The following is a 21,344-nucleotide window of genomic DNA, read 5'->3' as shown; positions in this document are numbered from 1 at the left end:
ACAGGCAGACAGACAGACAGAGAGGGAGTGAGAGGAGAAGTATGTGCATGTGTGTGTGTGTAAATATTTTATACTTCGGAAATGGTTTGCTGAAATATACACGAAAGCGTTTGTGCACTCATATATATATATATATATATATATATATATATATATATATATATATATATATATATATATATATATAATATAAAATTTGGATATTAACCACTAAGAACATTAAGATTCACGATTCTCTCACGTTTGCATGCCGTGCGTGTTGCTAATGTTAATAGTTCACTGAATCATCGTTGTCCTATATGATATCATATTTCATATTGCTGTAATTGGGATAATAACATAAGGCAATCTCTTGGATTGTTGTCCCGTGAACCATTAGGTGACTTTTTAATTAGGGAGAATGCTACAGTGTTATGTAAACCTTTCCTGTTTGGTCTCTCTCTCTCTCTCTCTCTCTCTCTCTCTCTCTCTCTCTCTCTCTCTCTCTCTCTCTCTCTCTCTCTCTCTCTCTCTCTCTCTCTCTCTCTCTCTCTCTCTCTCTCTCCTTACCTTGAGATGGTTTCGGGGCTTGGCGTCCCTGCGGCCCGGTCCTCGACCAGGCCTCCTCGTTGCTGGACTGGTCAACCAGGCTATTAGACGCGGCTACTCGCAGTCTGATGTATGAGTCACAGCCTGGATGATCAGGTATCCTTTGGAGGGGCTTATCTAGTTCTCTCTTGAACACTGTGAGGGGTCGGCCAGTTATGCCCCTTATGTGTAGCGGAAGCGTGTTGAACAGTCTCGGACCTCTGATATTGATAGTTCTCTCTTGAACACTGTGAGGGGTCGGCCAGTTATGCCCCTTATGTGTAGCGGAAGCGTGTTGAACAGTCTCGGACCTCTGATGTTGATAGTTCTCTCTTGAACACTGTGAGGGGTCGGCCAGTTATGCCCCTTATGTGTAGCGGAAGCGTGTTGAACAGTCTCGGACCTCTGATGTTGATAGTTCTCTCTTGAACACTGTGAGGGGTTGGCCAGTTATGTTCCTTATGTGTAGTGGAAGCGTGTTGAACAGTCTCGGGCCTCTGATATTGATAGTTCTCTCTTGAACACTGTGAGGGGTCGGCCAGTTATGCCCCTTATGTGTAGTGGAAGCGTGTTGAACAGTCTCGGGCCTCTGATGTTGATAGAGTTCTCTCTCAGAGTACCTGTTGCACCTCTACTCTTTAACGAGGGTATTCTGAACATCCTGCCATGCCTCCTGGTCTCATGTGGTGTTATTTCTGTGTGCAGGTTTGACACACACACACACACACACACACGCACACACAGGCACTAAGTATGCCACTCTACGGTGTATAACAGGTCACTGAAAGCAGGAGACCAACCGGAAAGCTGGAAGACAGCTACTGTGGTCCCAATATACAAAAAAGAATGTCGAATTTGTCAGCATGACTCTTCGCTTCTAAATCCATGCTGATCTTCCCCCTTCAAAGTTGGACCTCTTCAGGTGCTCCAGATATCTTGGTTGTTTCCTCGGGCACTTTACACCGAATACTTGACAGTGACACTGGTCTGGGGACTACTTGACAGTGACACTGGTCTGGGGACTACTTGACAGTGACACTGGTCTGGAGACTACTTGACAGTGACACTGGTCTGGAGACTACTTGACAGTGACACTGGTCTGGAGACTACTTGACAGTGACACTGGTCTGGAGACTACTTGACAGTGACACTGGTCTGGAGACTACTTGACAGTGACACTGGTCTGGGGACTACTTGACAGTGACACTGGTCTGGAGACTACTTGACAGTGACACTGGTCTGGAGACTACTTGACAGTGACACTGGTCTGGGGACCACCAAGATAGGCTGGAACACCTGGTGCCTCATCTTGCTCACCTGTTTTGAATATTGAGACAACATCGTTGAAAATAAAAGAAATGAGGACATTTCGGCCCCTCCCGGTCCGTTATCAAGTGGTGTGATGGAAGCGTTATCAAGTCTTTTTAGTTTCAGTGTTTGTGAGGGTGTGGTGGGTATTTTAGAGGCACGATATTGTGACTTACTGTTTACATCCAGACTACATTTACCTTTGCCAGAATAATATGTCGTGTCTCGAGTGTTTTATGTTCTATTGTGTTTGGGTGTTTGTACATGTGTGTGTGTGTGTATATGTGCGCATGCGTATACAAGTGTGTGCTGGATCACTTATAGACAAGTGTATACCGTATATGTATCTTCCAATTTAAGCAAAGGCAAGCATGCAGGCGAATCTTACGAGCAGCGTAAGAACGCTGTGTTTAGTCTGGCTCGCCTCGGAGCAAGAGTAAGACAGCGACTAATAATTGAGAAGTAAACCTTGTAAGACTTAGTGAAGAAATCAACCTTCGGATTAAATGCAAAATTACAAAAGAAATAAAACTGACTGAAGGTATTGTGATTGATAACTTAAGAATAACAAAAGTGGGTGAAGTGGGACATATTACTGAGACGAATGATAACAACAAGAAAAAGGTGAAACTGAAAGGAGAGAGAATTAGAAGCTGGAATAAGAGAAGGAGTAGGAATGGAGGATTCAGTGGGAGATTAGGGAACGAAGGGTAGAGGGGATAGGGTTAAGTAGGGGGAGCCGGTCGGCCGAGCAGACAGCACGCTGGACTTGTGATCCTGTGGTCATAGGTTCGATCCCAGGCGCCGGCGAGAAACAATGGGCAGAGTTTCTTTCACACTATGCTCCTGTTACCTAGCAGTAAAATAGGTACCTGGGTGTTAGTCAGCTGTCACGGGCTGCTTCCTGGGGGGTGGAGGCCTGGTCGAGGACCGGGCCGCAGGGACACTTAAAAGCCCCGAAATCATCTCAAGATAACCTCAAGAAGTAGGACGATGTTGTGGAAATACCGAAATCTAATATTTTGATTCCGACGTTGGTAGCGGAGGCGAGGTTGCGTTACCAGGTAAGCTCAGCATCTCACCTCTCACCCGTCATGGCGAATTACCAACGCGGGACTAATTAATCACTCCCTGTGTGTCATTTACAATTTCGAACACAAAGTTTGGGCGAAACTTGGCGTGCGTGTGACTCCTCGCGCTTGGTCTCCTGGGATGAAAATTATTCGAGTTGGCTCCCCTGCTGACTTGAGGAAGTTTTCCGTGTTGTTGGGGGTTGACGCGGGCGGCCGCTACAGTCTCGCTTTAATTGGTCGTAGTGTCCGTGTTGTTGGGGGTTGACGCGGGCGGCCGCTACAGTCTCGCTTTAATTGGTCGTAGTGTCCGTGTTGTTGGGGGTTGACGCGGGCGGCCGCTACAGTCTCGCTTTAATTGTCCGTAGTGTCCGTGTTGTTGGGGGTTGACGCGGGCGGCCGCTACAGTCTCGCTTTAATTGTCCGTAGTGTCCGTGTTGTTGGGGGTTGACGCGGGCGGCCGCTACAGTCTCGCTTTAATTGGTCGTAGTGGCCGTGTTGGGTCTCGCAGTCTCTCTCTGGCGGCGGGTGTAGGTCTTGTACAGTTATCAGTACCTGAAGCTTTCTGGGCCAGGGTGTAAGTCTTGTACAGTTATCAGTACCTGAAGCTTTCTGGGCCAGGGTGTAAGTCTTGTACAGTTATCAGTACCTGAAGCTTTCTGGGCCAGGGTGTAAGTCTTGTACAGTTATCAATACCTGAAGCTTTCTGGGCCAGGGTGTAAGTCTTGTACAGTTATCAGTACCTGAAGCTTTCTGGGCCATGGTGTAAGTCTTGTACAGTTATCAGTCCCTGAAGCTTTCTGGGCCAGGGTGTAAGTCTTGTACAGTTATCAATACCTGAAGCTTTCTGGGCCATCTTGGGTGTAAGTCTTATACAGTTACCAATACCTGAAGCTTTCTGGGCCAGGGTGTAAGTCTTGCACAGTTACCAATACCTGAAGCTTTCTGGGCCAGGGTGTAAGTCTTGTACAGTTATCAGTACCTGAAGCTTTCTGGGCCAGGGTGTAAGTCTTGTACAGTTATCAGTACCTGAAGCTTTCTGGGCCAGGGTGTAAGTCTTATACAGTTACCAATACCTGAAGCTTTCTGGGCCATCTTGGGTGTAAGTCTTATACAGTTACCAATACCTGAAGCTTTCTGGGCCAGGGTGTAAGTCTTGTACAGTTATCAGTACCTGAAGCTTTCTGGGCCAGGGTGTAAGTCTTGTACAGTTATCAGTACCTGAAGCTTTCTGGGCCAGGGTGTAAGTCTTATACAGTTACCAATACCTGAAGCTTTCTGGGCCAGGGTTTAAGTCTTGTACAGTTATCAATACCTGAAGCTTTCTGGGCCAGGGTGTAAGTCTTATACAGTTACCAATACCTGAAGCTTTCTGGGCCATCTTGGGTGTAAGTCTTATACAGTTACCAATACCTGAAGCTTTCTGGGCCAGGGTGTAAGTCTTATACAGTTACCAATACCTGAAGCTTTCTGGGCCAGGGTGTAAGTCTTGCACAGTTACCAATACCTGAAGCTTTCTGGGCCAGGGTGTAAGTCTTGTACAGTTGTCAGTACCTGAAGCTTTCTGGGCCAGGGTGTAAGTCTTGTACAGTTATCAGTACCTGAAGCTTTCTGGGCCAGGGTGTAAGTCTTGTACAGTTATCAGTACCTGAAGCTTTCTGGGCCAGGGTGTAAGTCTTGTACAGTTATCAATACCTGAAGCTTTCTGGGCCAGGGTGTAAGTCTTATACAGTTACCAATACCTGAAGCTTTCTGGGCCATCTTGGGTGTAAGTCTTATACAGTTACCAATACCTGAAGCTTTCTGGGCCAGGGTGTAAGTCTTGCACAGTTACCAATACCTGAAGCTTTCTGGGCCATCTTGGGTTGGTTGGAGCGGTATTTTGGGTGGTGGTGGTGGGCCAGGTGGCCGGGAGAGGGCCATCAGTAAGTGTAGGGAGGATGGCCAGAGTGCATCGTAATTTTAATCTAGTTTGCAACTTTGCTTATGATGGAGGTGTGTGGGAATCTAATTAAAAGTTTGCAACACGCTTCTGCCCCGATGTATTTATTCCCTCCCCCAGACCGACCAAGGAGGTTCTGATGCTCATAACCAAAGTATAGATGACACAATCTCATTAGAGATGAAGGAAGTGTTATGGGATTTCGAACTAATAAGTTACCATTTTCAGCTGACGTTTTTATTAATAACGTTTCGGGAGATGATTAAAGTCTTATATTAATCACTAAACCAGCGTCGGTGATTAAAGTAGGCCTATAAGAATGGCAAATGTATTTATTCAGTTTCGAATGGTTTCGAATACATATATGAACATTATTATTATCGCCACTGTTTTCCACTTTTATGGGATTTCGATGTATGAGTCTAGATAAAAGTGACAAAAGTTTAGTTTAACTCACGGGACTCATGTTGTCGAGACCACAGTCTTTAATTACTAGGTAGAGAGAGATTACTGTAAAGTATTTTGAAAATCATCTCGGGTGTATTTTATCCTCAAAGGGCCCACTTGTAATATTTTCTGTTGCAATTAGAGACCTGAAGGTCAGAACAAATGTCACCATTAAACAATATAGTCTTCTGGATACCTGGTCGACAGTAAAGGTATTTAATCATGTCTGAGCCTGTATGGATGAGAACTGTGGGACCTACACAAAGATGACCCGGCTAACATTAATTGTGAATGGAGGAAATGTTGCGGACGTATCTTAGGTGTCCATCCTCGTACTCCTTGCAGTCCCTGACCTGATCTCCACACCCACACTCCAGGAAATATTCCAAAAACGAATTTATATAATTTTATGTGAAAGGAATCACACCTCCGGTAAACTCAACTCTTTCTGTTCAGACACTCGCTTATCACTGCCCCGCCAAACACACATCGAAACTATACGACGTTGCTACAACGTTCGAACAAGTTTTAACACCACCTAACCAGTTATAACAACCAATATAGCAAGTTGTAACAACGTCCTAATACGTCATAAACACGTTAAGCCAAGATGTAACAACTTTATTACAAGTTGTAACAAGCGGAAAATAGAGACAGTTACGGTTTGTGTTTCTATCACCTTCCCAGGTATATAAACATAATTGTTAGGAAATACAAGTTAAGAATGAGTGAAGAATGGGGTAGCGGGTCTACAAGACAGGAACTACAGGAACGACGCAGCTACAAGGTACCACAGTACCACACCAGTCAGACTACATTGTACCACACCAGTCAGACTACACAGTACCACACCAGCCAGACTACACAGTACCACACCAGCCACACTACACAGTACCACACCTGCCAGACTACACAGTACCACACCTGCCAGACTACACAGTACCACACCTGCCAGACTACACAGTACCACACTAGCCAGACTACACAGTACCACACTAGCCAGACTACACAGTACCACACCTGCCAGACTACACAGTACCACACTAGCCAGACTACACAGTACCACACCTGCCACACTACACAGTACCACACTAGTCAGTATACACAGTACCACACTAGCCACACTACACAGTATCACACCAGCCAGTCCACACAGTAACACACCAGCCAGACTACACAGTACTACACCAGCCACACTACACAGTACCACACTAGTCAGTATACACAGTACCACACTACACAGTATCACACCAGTCAGTCCACACAGTAACACACCAGCCAGACTACACAGTACTACACCAGCCACACTACACAGTACCACACCTGCCAGGCTACACAGTACCACACCTGCCAGACATAATAACGCTGCTGATTGAAGGACTATAGTGAAACAGGCTGGGACGAACCCGCAGACTAATCCAACCAATTTTGTCAATAAGTAGAGCGGGGATGTTCATTGAAAATATAATCATTTTAGTAAAGTATTTATGGATCAATTGGTGTCCATAAAGACCATCATTACAGCAGTGGGGACATTCGGAACGAGAGCTTCAGAATTAATCATGATTGCTCCGAGGGAAGGAATTCTGTGGCTCAGCGGAGCGACTGTGTTCCAGCACTATTTCCAGTACAGTGTTCGGTTCGAGGCCCGGTGCTTGGGCTCCGGGAGTATTTATTATGGTGTAAAGTAATAAAGTTCTTGTACGAGGGATTAATCATGCAACTGGGTTGGGTGTCGCAGGTGTGGGTTGGGTGTCAGATGTGTGTGGGTTGGGTGTCAGATGTGTGGGTTGGGTGTCAGATGTGTGGTTTGGGTGTCAGATGTGTGTGGGTCGGGTGTCAGATGTGTGGGTTGGGTGACAGATGTGTGGGTCGGGTGTCAGATGTGTGGGTTGGGTGTCAGATGTGTGAGTTGGGTGTCAGATGTGTGTGGGTCGGGTGTCAGATGTGTGGGTTGGGTGACAGATGTGTGGGTTGGGTGTCAGATGTGTGTGGGTCGGGTGTCAGATGTGTGGGTTGGGTGACAGATGTGTGGGTCGGGTGTCAGATGTGTGGGTTGGGTGTCAGATGTGTGGGTTGGGTGTCAGATGTGTGGGTCGGGTGTCAGATGTGTGGGTTGGGTGTCAGATGTGTGGGTTGGGTGTCAGATGTGTGGGTTGGGTGTCAGATGTGTGGGTTGGGTGTCAGATGTGTGGGTTGGGTGTCAGATGTGTGGGTTGGGTGTCAGATGTGTGGGTTGGGTGTCAGATGTGTGGGTTGGGTGTCAGATGTGTGGGTTGGGTGTCGGATGTGTGGGTTGGGTGTCAGATGTGTGGGTTGGGTGTCAGATGTGTGGGTTGGGTGTCAGATGTGTGGGTTGGGTGTCAGATGTACTACAAGAGCGACTCTTCCTGTACCAAGAAAGATCTGAAGCATCAGTATTTATAAAGACTTAAATATTAGCAGGACTGAGAAAAGTCAACATCACTTGACCTAAATGTCGCTGTTAATTAAATCTTTATTTTAATAATTCCATAATTGTGTTTAAATGTTACAATATTGTGACCAATTTAACTCTCAAAATACTTTATTTTACTTCGTGCAGGAAAAAGCCTTAACGTAATCTAATTACATTTTAATATTGGATAATAATGTGTCTTTGAACTAACAATATTTCATTTTAAGTGTGTGTGATATATTTAGAGGCCGTTTTGGTCAGCTTAGCGTGAGGTTTGTTCCTATGTTTGTGTGATATATTTAGAGGCCGTTTTGGTCAGCTTAGCGTGAGGTTTGTTCCTATGTTTGTGTGATATATTTAGAGGCCGTTTTGGTCAGCTTAGCGTGAGGTTTCTTCCTATGTTTGTGTGATATATTTAGAGGCCGTTTTGGTCAGCTTAGCGTGAGGTTTGTTCCTATGTTTGTGTGATATATTTAGAGGCCGTTTTGGTCAGCTTAGCGTGAGGTTTCTTCCTATGTTTGTGTGATATATTTAGAGGCCGTTTTGGTCAGCTTAGCGTGAGGTTTCTTCCTATGTTTGTGTGATATATTTAGAGGCCGTTTTGGTCAGCTTAGCGTGAGGTTTCTTCCTATGTTTACATCTGCGACTATTAATCCGGGAATTATAACGCAAGATAAGTAAACAAGGTCTCTTATATAACCATGATGTTGTTATTGTTAAAGATTTGCTACCGGGAACAAAGTTCCAAGTAGCACGGGCTATGGTGAGCCCGTAGTACCTTCTATAACCATGAGCCGGTCGGCCGAGCGGACAGCACACTGGACTTGTGATCTTGTGGTTCCGGGTTCGATCCCGGGCGCCGGCGAGAAACAATGGGCAGAGTTTCTTTCACCCTATGCCCCTGTTGCCTAGCAGTAAAATAGGTACCTGGGTGTTAGTCAGCTGTCAGGGGCTGCTTTCTGGGGGGTGAAAAAAAAAACGAAATCATCTCAAGATAACCTCAAGATGAGCTGCAATAACCTCTCAACCACTTAGATTGGTCGGTACAGCAACGGCCATGCTTCTTACAGGTCGGCGTTCGAGCCCTAATGGTTCAAGTGGTTGGGCACAATTCATTCCGTTCATCCTATCTTATTCTCTCATCCTTTTTAATAGTTTTATTGACTTTGCGATTCTCGCAATTATCTTATCCTATCTCAGTGATATGTGACGAGTGTATTAACAGAGGTTATCTTGTGCAGGTAAGCGCGAGAGTGACGGCGGTGAGGAGCCCAGCAGGTACGTCCAAGGTGCAGCTAAGTTATTACCTGTCACAGGCGCCCACAGGTGGGGTGACTTGGGGAGGGGGGGAGCTGTGAAGCTTATTAGCGCTCGCCCCGAGCTGTGTGTCTCTATAATGTCTTCCTGTCGTTACTGCTCTTGTCTCTCTCTCTCTCTCTCTCTCTCTCTCTCTCTCTCTCTCTGTCTCTCTCTCTCTCTCTCTCTCTCTCTCTCTCTCTCTCTCTCTCTCTCTCTCTCTCTCTGTGTCTCTCTCTCAGTCTCTCTCTCTCTCTCTCTCTCTCTCTCTCTCTCTCTCTCTCTCTCTCTCTCTCTCTCTCTCTCTCTCTCTCTCTCAGTCTCTCTCTCAGTCTCTCTCTCAGTCTCTCTCTCAGTCTCTCTCTCAGTCTCTCTCTCTCTCTCTCTCTCTCTCTCTCTCTCTCTCTCTCTCTCTCTCTCTCTCTCTCTCTCTCTCTCTCTCTCTCTCTCTCTGTCTCTCTCTGTCTCTCTCTGTCTCTCTCTGTCTCTCTCTCAGTCTCTCTCTCTCTCTCTCTCTCTCTCTCTCTCTCTCTCTCTCTCTCTCTCTCTCTCTCTCTCTCTCTCTCTCTCTCTCTCTCTCTCAGTCTCTCTCTCAGTCTCTCTCTCAGTCTCTCTCTCAGTCTCTCTCTCTCTCTCTCTCTCTCTCTCTCTCTCTCTCTCTCTCTCTCTCTCTCTCTCTCTCTCTCTCTCTCTCTCTCTCTCTCTCTCTCTCTCTCTCCCCCTCCCTCCCCCTCCCTGCCTCCCTCTCACACACTGGTGGTTGCCTCACACCAACATGCTGGTGGGTGGTGGAGGGAGGTAGAGGCACCACAGGCGCCTGGCCTCGGGGACGGGTGTGTGTGTGTGTTCCTCTACGCTCATGCGAGTGACGCTAATACATAACAAATAGGTTTTTATTAGTATGTAAATGAGTTATTTCCTGATTTCATTTGGATTTTAACTTTAGTATCAGAATATTGAATGTGATATTTTACGAGAATGAAAATTAAATGTCGACATTATGTGTATATTTTTGCTATAAAAAATATGTATAAATTAAAATAAACTTGAACTAAGAATGGTAATTGTTCAGTTAAATAATTGTTGTAAAAATTAATACTATTGCATTAAAGATGATGATATGTTGTAGCGTAAACTGGACTTATTGTAGTTTTAATTGGCTCTATTGTAGCGTAAATCCGTTCTGTTGTAGCGTAAAGTATTGTAGCGTAAACTGGCTTCAAACCACGCTGTCATGACTGGGCTCAAGTCACGCTATCTTGACTGGCCTCAAACCACGCTATCTTCACTAGCCTCAAGACACACTATCTTGACTGGCTTCAAGCCTCGCTATCTTGACTGACCTCAAGCTTTGCTATCTTGACTGGCCTCAAGCCACGCTATCTTGACTGGCTTAAGGCACACTTTCTTGACTGATCTCAAGTCACGCTATCTTGACTGGCCGCAAGCCACGCTATCTTGACTGACCTGAAGCCACGCTATCTTGACTGGTCTCAAGGCATGCTATCTTCACTGGCCTCAAACCACACTATTGACTGGCCTCAAACCACGCTATCTTGACTGACCTCACGCCACGCTATCTTGACTGGCCTCACGCCACCCAGCCATTACGACTATATAGCACTGGGAAGGGGTCAGGATAAGGATTTGGGATGGGACGGGGGGAAAGGAATGGTGCCGAACCACTTGGACGGTCGGGGATTGAACGCCGACCTGCATGAAGCGAGACCGTCGCTCTACCGTCCAACCCAACGGGATAAAGACACGTGGACACAAACACAACTCATACAACATTACAATGAACACAAAGTCACTCCTCATACAGCAAACAAAAGTCACTCCTCATACAGCAAACAAAACTCACTCCTCATACAGCAAACAAAAGTCACTCCTCATACAGCAAACAAAAGTCACTCCTCATACAGCAAACAAAACTCACTCCTCATACAGCAAACAAAAGTCACTCCTCATACAGCAAACAAAACTCACTCCTCATACAGCAAACAAAAGTCACTCCTCATACAGCAAACAAAACTCACTCCTCATACAGCAAACAAAAGTCACTCAAACTAACAACAAATATCTCAGGCGTCACAGCACACAACTCACACAAGAGACAACTCTCACATCATCACAACTCACAAACTCTCACAACATAACGCAGACAGCACCACATCACAAGAAAGGCTGGCTCCATAAGCCTAACTACAAACTCCTTCAGTACAAGACTGATAATTATCTGGCTAGGAACAAAACACCATTAGAGTTCACAGTCTTAAAAACCTTCAAAAAAACTTCACATTCTTAAAACTTCATAATATAAATTGCTGACAACTAAATATCTGATTGACGTAATTATTAAGTTGTCAAGATATTAATTACCAGTTCACAGACAATAACTTAATGTTAACATCACTAAATTTCTGAAGAGTAAAAGTTAAATTGATAATTACCATTGTAGAGAAGCAGTTGACGAGTTGTCATTCTTGTTGGCTTAAGAGGTTGTTCTGGTAACCGTGGGAGAGAGGTGATGTCATTGTGACACACACAGTTGGTGCTCCCACCCTGTAGGCTGGTCTTCCAGGCACACACAGTCACTCCCACACTGTTGGCTGGTCTCTCCCAGACACACACAGTCACTCCCAGCCTGTAGGCTGGTCTCCCAGGCACACACAGCCACTCCCACACTGTAGGCTGGTCTCTCCCAGACACACACAGTCACTCCCACCCTGTAGGCTGGTCTCCCAGGCACACACAGCCACTCCCACACTGTAGGCTGGTCTCTCCCAGACACACACAGCCACTCCCACACTGTAGGCTGGTCTCTCCCAGACACACACAGTCACTCCCACACTGTAGGCTGGTCTCCCAGGCACACACAGTCACTCCCACCAGCTCTCACCCTCACACAACAACAACTCAAATAGTAACTTTCCCAAATATTTATTTTGAACTCGTTTGAGACCGACGTTCACCTGGCGGGGCCTACACACCATATACAGGATAATCCAGAGTGAAGATTGCTCCAAATGCATTCAATTTAGATGAGAAGAAATAATACTTAACAGTAGGTTGCGAAGCTTCGACTCGGCACAAGCCGGGGAGGAGAGCCTCTAGCCAACCCTAATAGAGTTGAATAGCCTACAAACATGGATTAGCATCAGCCATAACTCGTGGGGGATCCTCCACCGGGGGATGTGTAATGCTCTTGTCTGCGTCCACGACCGCTGCCAAACCTATTTCGTCATCGTGCTGGCCCAGATAGTGCTAGATGCCGGCCTTCCTTTAGGGTCAATCACTGGCACGTGTACCATTAAAGCTGAACCTTACTCCCCCCGTAACTGTGATACTGTCTTGCAGACTATAGTTTAACTTGCCGGGAGAATCCCAGCCGGCAATATGACTTCATTGGGCTTTAAATCACAGTGTGGATGACTGCCATTACAGAGGACGGTATATGGCGCTACCAATATGTTACCAGAGAGCCTAAGTTGACTTCCTGCAGGCAAGAACACTCCTTCACGCATTTGGGATTTATGTTATTAGGCTGTGAATGTTCCAAGAATGTTAGCCTAAATGTTCCAACTATGTTAAAACGTGACGAGTCCTAGAATGATACCGTGACTGAGCCAGCTAGGCCCAGGCTACTGTAGAGGAGCCAGCTAGGCCCAGGCTACTGTAAATGAGCCAGCTAGGCCCAGGCTACAGTGATTGTCACTAGTATGATAAGACTACAAGTTGTTGGATAGTATTAAACTTTAGTCTTAAATCAATGTTGGAGTGATTTGGAACAGTATTGGACTGGTTCAGTAATATTAGTCTCGTCTCATAAAAGGCTGAATGGTTTATAAATACTTATGAGGCCATCTGCCAGAAGTGATAGTACTTAAATTATTTGGTGGAAAGGTTCAATATGTAGTGATGGATCCAATATGTAGTGATGGATCCAATGTGTGGTGATGGATCCAATATCTAGTGATGGATACAATATGTAGTTCATTTTTGGTACTTTTAATTTTATAGTCCAGACAAATAAAGTTAAAAATCAAAATATTAAACATGCCTAGGCATAGTATTGCTCATATAGGTATTACATTAGGTCTAAAATAGCGAGTGTAAGTCCTAGGATTGCTTGATTAGGTTCTATTGCCTCCTTGCAGTTAAAACGTTTTCCCAATTGGCCAATTTAAATAATACAAAACGTTAACCTTTTGGTGGTCTCGACGTATTTTCTTGTTTAGGGCTTCTATTCCTCTGACTAGTGTTCTTGCATCTTGATTTAATTAAGAGGATTTCTCCAAATGTCATCTTTGTTCAAGGTAAACTTAAAGAATTATTAACTGTAGAATGTATTACATTTATTATAATTTTATACAACGTTTCGAACCCACATGGTTCATTCTCAAGTGATGGGACTGTATGTTGTTGCATGTTTAGATTTAGCTACTCAGAACGAAATGTTCATGCAGCACGGGCTATAGTGAACCCGTAATTGAGTTATTCGCGATAATCTTGTTACTGTGATATTTGGGTCAAAGTTTTAAATGGAGGTGGGGTTTCCTCCTTTTTCCCCTGTTTCTTTTTCGCTTCTGTTATAGCGCACTGGTTTTTTAGTCTTGTTTTTAATAACGTTATCTTGGTGGCGGATGTAGATGCAGAATGTTCACTAGTGTGTCCCATTCTTCAACTGCTTTTCTAGTCATTGTAGTCGCTGTGGAATTTGCATCTAATGCAGCTGCTGTCGTTGGATTAATGTTGAGTTTGATGCACAGGGCTTCAGTAGCTTCACATTCCAGTAATGCAATAGTGGCGCCTCTGTTTCTGTTCCACAGATATGACACTTTAATTATTAGATTTATTACCTCCCAGCGGCACTTATAAACAAGTCTGAGTCTAGCTGGAAGTATTTGCTTCTTGATTTGCTCCTTAATATGTGAAAAAACTTGGAAGTATTTTAAGCTGTATAACAGGTAAAGTAGTGGTAAATTTTGCCAGTGAGTCTGCCCTTCCATTACCATTTACGCCAATGTGACTTAATATCCAATTTAGGGTGATTGACATCCCTAGATTATGTGCTTCTTTTCCTGTATGTAGGGTTTCTTTGATGAGTTGTATATTATCTTTGTGCTGGCTGGATAACAATGCCTGGAGCGAAGATTTAGAGTCGGTATGAATGACGACATCATGTAAATTATTCTCAAATCCATAATTTATTGCCTCCTTCAGGGCATACAATTCTGTTACCAATGTTGAGCACCCACTATTCATGCTCCAGTAAGGTTCATGGTTGGTAGTGTAAACTATTGCACCCAGCAGAACCTTTTTCTTGATCAACTGATCCGTCTGTGAAGATGTGAGTGGTTGTAGGTCTTGAGATGGTTTCCATTTGTTGTTCTATGATTGCTTTGAGCCTCTGTAAGTCGCATGCTGATTTTTTAACTGGTAATCCTACAATGATTATATTTAGACTCGATTCTTTCCATTCCATGGAGGAGTCTGCTGAGAGTGTTGATATGGTCTTTCTTCCCCTTTGTTATTAATGGTTCATTTCAAGTCCACTTTCTCTAGAATCTTGACCAGATTATCCGTCCATGAACTTGTTCTATATTGAAGGTTTCTGTGAGGCGAATTTCCAATCTTCTTACATCTTGGGTTTCGTCTATTATACAAGTGTTTTTATTCAACATTTCTTTGATTTATTCAATCAAAGATAGCATACACAGATGATACACAAAGATACACATACATAAATAAAGATGATACACATACATAAATACACATACACATATACAAAGAAGTGTATGCTATCTTTGATTGAATAAATCAAAGAAATGTTGAATAAAAACACTTGTATAATAGACGAAACCCAAGATGTAAGATGATTACAAATTCTTGAAGCAATCCACATAAAAATGGAACAATCCACCATAAATACCCAAATTACGGAACTATTCACTCTACCCACCATGAGAGTAAGAACAAGACCTGAACACGAAGATGCCAACATAGAAGACACTGCTCAACATGCCTCGCCCACTACACCTGATTAATCTTTGTATGTGCTTCGTACCCTTTTTTCGCCTTATTCTTTTCACTCTTACGCCTTACTCTTCACCTATTTGTATTGGTCTGCACCTGACCTCCCTAATGGTATAAATGCAATATGCCTTGTACTGTCCCACCCTCTCTCTTGGGTGGCTTAATCTTAATCTTCTTCTGTCCCATCACTTGAGGATGAACCATGTAGGCTCGAAACGTTGTGTAAATTTATAATACGTGTAATACATTCTACAGTTATTTATTTTCCTTCACCTCGAACGAAGATGACTTTCAAAGAAATGCTCCTCCAATTAAACCAAGATGGAAGAGCACTCGTCAGAGGGATAGAAGCTCTAAACAAGTCAATAATCAATACAGAATATGCAGTCATATTCAACGAAACATGTATAAATGAAAACCTGCTGCCAGTATACTCACACACACGCACACATATTATATTATATTATATATATATATAATATGTGCGAACGGCTAGCACATATTAATTGGGTAGAGCTCACACATTGGCTCTAACTTGAAGGCCACGCCTCCCTTCACCGTAGTTTTTCCCTGAGCGAACACGCAGCCGTCAAGACAAGTTTCCTACGAAATTAATCAATCTGCTTCTGAGACGTTTCGTTCCCAGTCGGTCAGAGAAAAATACATTAAAAGCGGATGAGCTCATCTTATTGCTGCCTGGCACTAACACTGAGACAAGGAACTAACACTGAGACAAGGAACTAACACTGAGACAAGGAACTAACACTGAGACAAGGAACTAACACTGAGACAAGGAACTAACACTGAGACAAGGAACTAACACTGAGACAAGGAACTAACACTGAGACAAGGAACTAACACTGACACAAGGAACTAACACTGACACAAGGAACTAACACTGAGACAAGGAACTAACACTGAGACAAGGAACTAACACTGAGACAAGGAACTAACACTGACACAAGGAACTAACACTGAGACAAGGAACTAACACTGACACAAGGAACTAACACTGACACAAGGAACTAACACTGACACAAGGATCTAACACTGACACAAGGAACTAACACTGAGCCACAGGTCAGAGTCACAGCTGTCTTCAGGCATCATGGGTTACAATAAACAAAATACTATTTGGAATATGAAATATGTGACTATTTGTTCGTATGAATAACTTCAGATGGCTATCAATAAGAGCTGCTTCGTATAGGCCAATAGAAGTTGTGCTGTTTAAACACAGGACTAGGGCTTGGGTAATTCTAACAAGGGAATTAGAGAGAAGAATAAGAGATTAAATAAGATATATGAACATGAGGAGGAGATTAATAAGGCCAATTAGCCAGTACGTGGCAGCTCTTATCTATATCCACCCAAACTCACTCATACATATGTCCAACCTACGCTTGAAACAATAGAGAGATCCCACGTCTGTTATGTTACCCGGTAATCTCTTCAGCAAATCAACAACTCTGTTTACAAACCCGCATTTACTCAGGTCTTTCCACAATCAAAAAGCAAGAATAGAGCATCCGGAGTTCTGGGTAGCCTTACCCATTGGAAGGAAGGGAAAGTACCCTTAGGACCACGTTAATGGCAATCGCATGGTATTAAATTGGATAATTAACGACAACTAGAAATAAAATAGAAGGAAGGCTGAGAAAAAATGGGCAGTTGGTGATAGATGCGCGGGTCGTTGCATATTTTATTTTGCTACTATTTTTCTGGCCTCCAGAGAAAAGAGAGAGGTATTGAATTCTTTTATTTCTGCCCCGAGAGTGAGGAGGTGGAGGCGCAACATGTCCACGAATATTTCCACTGTGGACGAATATCTTCCTCAGAAATAGAAGGCTCTTTTGGAAGTCTTAGGCGCTTTATTCTTGAAACAATAACTCGGTGACACCAATATATATATATATATATATATATATATATATATATATATATATATATATATATATATATATATATATATATATGTCGTACCTAGTAGCCAGAACGCACTTCTCAGCCTACTATGCATGGCCCGATTTGCCTAATAAGCCAAGTTTTCCTTAATTAATATATTTTCTATAATTGTTTTCTTATCAAAGGATAAAGCTACCCATTTCATTACGTATGAGGTCAATTTTTTTTTATTGGAGTTAAAATTAATGTAGATATAGGACCGAACCTAACCAACCCTACCTAACTTAACCTAGCCTATCTTTATAGGTTAGGTTAGGTTAGGTAGCCGAAAAAGTTAGGTTAGGTTAGGTTAGGTTAGGTAGGTTAGGTAGTCGAAAAACAATTAATTCATGAAAACTTGGCTTATTAGACAAATCGGGCCTTGCATAGTAGGCTGAGAAGTGCGTTCTGGCTACTAGGTACGACATATATATATATATATATATATATATATATATATATATATATATATATATATATATATATATATATGTTTATTTTTATTTATTTATTTATTTATTTTAATAACTAGGGCCAAGAGTTCAGTAAGCATTTACGTATGGACTTACGAAACCTGTACATCTTTCCTCATTCTTGGCAGCTTTGCATTTGTTAAATTGTTTACGAGCTGAGAATTACTGAGTCAAAATAAAACTATCAAAATTACTGTGGTTCCTTCTGGGTTATGTGTAAGAGTAACGCCGTTGTGACGAGAACGATCTGGCAGCGCATCAGAGCTCGTAAACTGATACATCCTGACTATGCCGCCGTGACTGAGAAGAGATGTACATGTTTCGTAAATGCTTTGATGTTGACTCGGTTGTTTTGAGCCGTCTGACCACCACCCGGTACATACCACAGGGATTATTAACGTGTTCGTAAACTGGCAATACGTATCCAATGACTGTCTAGCCATTACTGCCCAAACTCATAATACATGCAGCGGGTTTACGAGCAATAATGTGTGAACAAGTCGTAAAGCTGGCTTACAGCTTACTATGTCGGCCCAGCCAGGTACGCAGCCATTACAGTACCACACAACATCCACTTACCTTAATGTGTCCCCCCCCCCCTGTCGCTCCCATACCAACACACTAGTGTGTGCTCGCAAGCCACGTGAAGGCTGCATACAGCCACAGTGAGAGATCTGTATGCTGGCACACGACTCCTACCTCCACTCTCTCTCTCTCTCTCTCTCTCTCTCTCTCTCTCTCTCTCTCTCTCTCTCTCTCTCTCTCTCTCTCTCTCTCTCTCTCTCTCTCTCTCTCTCTCTCTCTCTCCACTAGTAAGAAACAACAAACAAGATAATATCCATTTTTCAATGTATTTGTGCTGTCATTACCGGGGTTGTGTACCGAGGGATACAACAGTTTACCAGTGAGAGCCGAGGATGGAACAGACGGGAGTTGATGGGTCTACTTCATCCCCCCGAGGACTGTCAATCTCTTCATTGCGAGCGCTCACGTCTACTTCAGGAAACAATATGACCCCCTTCTTGGGGCTGAGATGATCCATGCGAGACCGTGGCTAAAGATCTTATAATCGCCTCCTCGTTGGCATTGTATCTTGGTGAATGGACAGGTCGCAAGTGGACCTGTCGCTCTGCGCTCTGCTGCTCTCCTAAACTACACTCAGGGAACACAACACTCCTAAACTACACTCAGGGAACACAGCACTCCTAAACTACACTCAGGGAACACTCAGGAAACACTCAGGGAACACAGCACTCCTAAACTACACTCAGGAAACACTCACGGAACACTGCTCTCCTAAACCACACCCAGGAAACACTCAGGGAACACAGCACTCCTAAACTACACTCAGGAAACACTCAGGGAACACAGCTCTCCTAAACTACACTCAGGGAACACTCAGGAAACACTCAGGGAACACTCAAGGAACACTCAGGAAACACTCAGGGAACACTCAGGAAACACTCAGGAAACACAGCACTCCTAAACTACACTCAGGAAACACTCAGGAAACACTCAGGGAACACAGCACTCCTAAACCACACCCAGGGAACACTCAGGAAACACTCAGGAAACACAGCACTCCTAAACTACACTCAGGAAACACTCAGGGAACACAGCTCTCCTAAACCACACCCAGGGAACACTCAGGGAACACAGCTCTCCTAAACTACACTCAGGGAACACTCAGGAAACACTCAGGGAACACTCAGGGAACACTCAGGGAACACTCAGGGAACACTCAGGGAACACTCAGGAAACACTCAGGAAACACAGCACTCCTAAACTACACACTCTACTCTTTAGTGCCTCTCTACTCTTGTGTTTACCTCAAGCTCATTTGTGTTTGGTGGTGAGTCAGCTGGCCTTGTCTGGCGAACCGCGGGTTACTCTCCATCTTCTCGTCTACCTCCCTTTTGATTGTTATTTGCGTTTCTGTAGCCTCTGTTTATTTATTATTTGAGTATTTGGTATGGCTGTTGGAGGACGTCGCTCAGCGCCATGTTGTTCCCATCTCCTGGAAGTGTGGGTGAGACATCTCCCGTCACGCAGGGTGCAGTCGCACCTCCACAGATCTCAAGTATCAGCTCTTGATACTGGTAATGGTTCAAAAGGGACACCACTTACGGGTTATTCATGCCCGTGCCACCTCTTGGGTGGCTTAATCTTAATCAATCCTGGAAGTGTTCAGCATTCTTCTCTCAATGACCAGACCACACACTAGAAGATGAAGAGACGACGTTTCGGTCCGTCCCGGACCATTATCAAGTCGATTGTGATGGGAGCCCGTCCCTCCCTCGTCACCATCACATCCGACTTGATAATGGACGAGGACGGAGCGAAACATCGTCGTCCCTTCATCTTCTGGTGTGTGGTCTGGTCATCATGTCTTCAGCCACGTTAGTGGGACTTCATCTGCATCCTGATTATTTTCTATTTATTCATCTATTCTATTCATCTATTGATTATTTTCGTCTACTCGATGTGTAGTCGAGTGTCACTGGTTCCCAGCGATTTTTCAAATCGTATTTTCTTCAGAGGGTGTAAAGGGAGGATGTAGTGTACCTTAGAGGGTGTGTAAGGTGTAGTGACAATGGTGTACCTAGCCTTATTGGGGTGTGTAAGGTGTAGTGACAATGGTGTACCTAGCCTTAGAGGGTGTAGAGGGGTGTAGTAGCTATGTTGAACCCTGCCTTGCGGGTGTTAGGGTGATGGTGGTGTACCCTAACTGGAGTGTAGTGTGGGGGGGGGGGGGGGGCGTTGTGCTGGCAGGGACGATACTCGTACATTTAGTTTAAATTCTGGGGGTTTGCAGCCTTGTGGGTGGAGAAGGGGAACAAATACAGCAAACCGGGTCCTCTGTCACACTTCAGTGTGATCGGATGGCTGCAGCCTCCCTCCCCTCCCCCCTCCCTATGCCCACCTCAAACACATTCGCCCCTTCACACCACCACACTAACACACGCCCACCACAATACCACACTAGCACCACCACACTAACACGCCCACCACAACACACCAACATGCTAACACAGTGGAATAGCCAGCAAGAGGGAGAGTAAATTGATGATGGACAGAAGAAAGTCAGCTTCAAGGTTCAGTACACAAACATAAATTGGATTACAAATATAACAAGTGCATTTTGGAAAAGGTCGCGAGAATAAAACCCAGATATAATAGCTCTCACAAAAACAAAACTATCAGGCATCGTAACAAAGGCATCTGTAGGACTGCTATGCAGAAAGGAAAGCGAGGAAAGGAAGAGGAGGAGGAGCGGTTCTGCTGATAATGAAGGACTGGATTTAGGAATAGATGGACATCCCAGGCTGTGAAGGGTTCAGAAACTACATAGCACTATGACAATGGAAGGGTCAAACATAATGGAAGTTGTAATATATAACCCTATTAAATGACAGAAGAACCAGACAAGGAGTATTATAAAAAATAACATAGCAACCATCAATATAATAGAGTAGTTATAGGGAGCCGGTCGGCCGAACGGACAGCACACTGGATTTGTGATCCTGTGGTTCTGGGTTCCATCCCAGGCGCCGGCGAGAAACAATGGGCTGAGTTTCTTTCACCCTTTGTCCCTGTTACCTAGCAGTAAAATAGGTACCTGGGTGTTAGTCAGCTGTCACGGGCTGCTTCCTGGGGGTGGAGGCCTGGTCGAGGACCGGGCCGCGTGGACACTAAAGCCCCGAAATCATCTCAAGATAACCTCAAGATAGCTTCTGTTACCTGCTTGAAGAAATCCATACTGTTAATCATGGGTGACTACAATCTTGGAAAGATAGACTGGAGGAATAGAGAACCACTTG

The sequence above is a fragment of the Procambarus clarkii genome, chromosome 3 (assembly GCF_040958095.1).
Source record: "Procambarus clarkii isolate CNS0578487 chromosome 3, FALCON_Pclarkii_2.0, whole genome shotgun sequence".
Taxonomy (NCBI): Eukaryota; Metazoa; Arthropoda; class Malacostraca; order Decapoda; family Cambaridae; genus Procambarus; species Procambarus clarkii.
Note: the sequence above shows the minus strand (reverse complement) of the source record.